We start from the raw sequence: 3637 nt of genomic DNA on the forward strand, positions 1-3637 counted from the left end.
AAGCTAGTTGGTGATATCAACAAACTGGAGCCATAATGGGGTAGACCATATAAAGTAGTGGAGAAGCTGGCCTCGGGCTCCTATTATCTTCAAGATTTAGATGGAAGGAGGTTGGAGCGACCTTGGAGCGCAAATCATCTGCGGCTCTATAGGACTTGAGAGTATGCTTGGAATACATTAATGTAATATGTTGAGTACTTGCACTTAATGAAAGATGCAGGCGAATTTATCTTGAAAAGCTTTATACCCTTTATTCTCGAGCATCAGGTCAGGTTATAAGCAAGCATGCTCTCGCACCTTGCTCCAGACTCCCGAGAATCAAATTGGGTTATAAGTGAGCATGCTCTCCCGCCCTATCCTAGACTCCCGAGCATCAGGTCAAGTTATAAGCGAGCATGCTTTCGTACCTTGTCCCAGACTCCTGAGCATCAGGCCGAGTTATAAGCGACTATGTTCTCGCACCCTATTTTAGACTCCCAAGTATCAGGTTGGATTATAAGCGAACATGTTCTTGCGTCCTATTCTAGACATCCGAGCATCAAGCCAGGTTATAAGTGAGCATGCTCTCGCACCCTGTCCCAGACTCCTAAGCATCAGGTTGGATTATAAGTGAGCATGCTCTCATGCCCTATCCTAGACTCCAAGCATCATGCTAGGTTATAAGTAAGCATGCACTCATGCCAAATCTTAGACTCCCGAGTATTATGCCGAGTTATAAGCGAGCATGCTCTTACACCCTGTCCCAAACTTCCGAGCATTAGGTCGGGTTATAAGTGAGCATGCTCTCGCACCCTGTCCCTGACTCTCGAGCATCAAGTTAGGTTATAAGTGAGCATGCACTCACGCTAAATCCCATACTCCTGAGCATCAAAGTAGGTTATAAGTGAGAATGCTCTCACGCCCTATCCCTAACTCCCGAGCATCAGGTCGGGTTATAAGTGAACATGCTCTTATGCCAAATATCAGACTCCCGAGCATCAGGCCTGGTTATAAGCGAGCATATTCTCGCACCCTATCCCAGACTCCTAAGCATCAGGTCGAATTATAAGTGAACATGCTTTCACGCTAAATCTCAGACTCCCGAGCATCAGGATGGGTTATAAACGAGCAAGCTTTTGTACCCTGTCCAGGACTCTTGAGCATTTGGCCAAGTTATAAGCGAGCATGTCCTCGCGCCCTATTTTAGACATCCGAGTATCAGGCCCGATTATAAGCAAGCATGCTCTCGTGTCCTGTCCAAACTCCCAAGCATCAGGTTAGCTTTTAAGCGAGCATGCTCTCAAGCCAGTTTTCGTAAACATGAATATTTTTTGAAAATATTTTCTAAGAAAAAATGTTTAAAAGACATTTTAAAGCATTATTAGATTTCAACCTTAATGTTTTATCAGAAAGTTAATTAAATATTTTATTTCAATATTTTGGCTTCCAGGTCGTGGCGAGACACTAGGCATTCTTGGTTATTAGAGCAACAACCACTTCTTTAGACAAAGCCTTATAAAGAAATTCACTGTTTAATTTTCTCGCTGAAAAGCGCTAAATTTAATTAATAGTTCAAGTTAAACACGACTTTGGAACCCAATATAGATTTCATTCTACAGGGTTAATCAGGTATTTTCTAGGTATATAAACTTTTGATATTTTTCTAATCTGACTTTTATAAATCTATAGTGCCAGTTTAATCTCTTATAATTTCTAAAAGCAGAAAAATTTGAACAGGTAGAGTTTTTCAATTTTTCTATATCTTCTTTAAATTTTTCATTTTCAAGTTTAGTTTTATCAAAATCCTCTATCAGACATGATTTTGCTAAAGTTCTTTTTATTTCTAAGTTTTCATTTTTTTAATTTAGTATTTTTCACTTTTTTAATTTATACATAGACTTTGCCATAGTCTTAATACCGAAATAAAGCTGATTAGGATGTAAGAGACATACCTCACTTACCATATCTGACTTGAAGTCTGACTCTCCCCCTGTTTCGCTGCATTCATCTGAGGTTGCTCCCCTTTCATCGATGCTGGATTCCGATGTATTTTGTCCTTCATAGCTGCCATCAGTGCTAGTCCGGCATATTCTTGTACTTCGGATTCAAATGATGAAGTGTCTTCCCAAGTAGCTTTTAGATTCTTATGCTTCTTGGTTATCTTCACTTTGTCCTTCTTGAGTTCTGGGCAGTCCTCTTTTAAGTGTCTTTCTTTTTGACACTGGTAGCAACGAACCCTTCTTCTATTTCTTGGATTCTTCTTATTCTGCATTTCTTTAAATTTATTAGATCGAAAGGAATTTTTAAAATTCCTTACCATATACGCTTCTTGATCTTCTTCTGAGTATGACTTGGGTACATCCTTCTTTGTTGCGTTTAGCGCCATTATCTGACTTTATTCCTTTGTTGTCCCTGCACATATGGTTTCATGTAATTCAAGAGTAAAAAACAATTCACTACAAGAAAAACCCTCATAGACATCGGTGAAATAACAACGGTTTTAAGCAAATTTCGATGTCTTTGAGTATTTTACATCGGGTTTTCCAAAAATCGGTGTCTATGAGTGCAGATTTTCACTCATAGACATCGATTTTTTTAGCCGATGTCTATGAGCGCCTTTTTTCGTTAATAGACATCGATTTTAATAGCGGTTTTTAAAACCCGGTGTCTATGATAGCTTCCTTGTTCTATCTACGAAATCGGATAGTAAAAAACCGTTGTTAAAAGTGGTGTTAATGAACCAAAATAAAATAATTTAATTTTTCCACCAATACTTAGCCAAAATTTGTAACACTTCACTCTTCCCTCCAAACCTAAACCTATATCGCGCCATCCACCGTATATCATCACGATGTCGCCACCACTTTCCTCCTCGCCGCTGGCCGTCCGGCCATCTCTCTCAGCCTCATCTCCCTCTTCCCCTTCCTAGATCGACGCCCCTTCCTCTCCCAATCAGGATCAACACACGACGCCCTTGCTTCTCTGTCCAACCACACCGCATCTCCTCCAACCCCGCCCTTTTTGTCGTACGCCAACCAAATAAGCCCAACGTTCAAGAACCTTGGAGGATCTTCCATCCTGTTCTTAGTTCTTCTTCCATCCCCTTTTTCTTTTTTCTGAATTGGTTTCTTGGTTTTATTTTACCGATCCCACACTCATCCTTTAACAATTTGTTCAATGACTCTTCTAGATGAGGTACAATAACTTTTGTTTTTCTCTTTATTTCTATTATTATCCTTTAAGTCGCTTCTCCCCCTTCTTGTTTCTCATTCAAGCTCTTATGTATCAATTGCTTTCTTTTATAAGATGGTTTTATTTTTTAGGAGATTCCAAGCATCAAGTTTTTTTAAAATTAATTTTGGTCTCAATTGAATTCTTTTTCATTTTTTTCGTACTTATTTTTTTGGATTTTATTATCCTAATGTGTTCTGTTTGATTTTAAGATAGCAAGTCTACCTAATTTTATATTTCTTAATTTTTGTACCTTTAACCCTAAATCTTTTTCTTGACGAGATTTTGTTGTTGCTTGGCGACTCTTTTGTAATAATCTTGTTCTTTTTTTTTTTTGTTTTAACAATCCCTTGCATCTTAGATCATTGATTTTGACAATAATCGATAGTTTACCCCCTTGTTTACGTTGCTTCCCCCTTGTTCTTAA

This window comes from Zingiber officinale, chromosome 8B, assembly GCF_018446385.1.
Source record: "Zingiber officinale cultivar Zhangliang chromosome 8B, Zo_v1.1, whole genome shotgun sequence".
Classification (NCBI taxonomy): domain Eukaryota; kingdom Viridiplantae; phylum Streptophyta; class Magnoliopsida; order Zingiberales; family Zingiberaceae; genus Zingiber; species Zingiber officinale.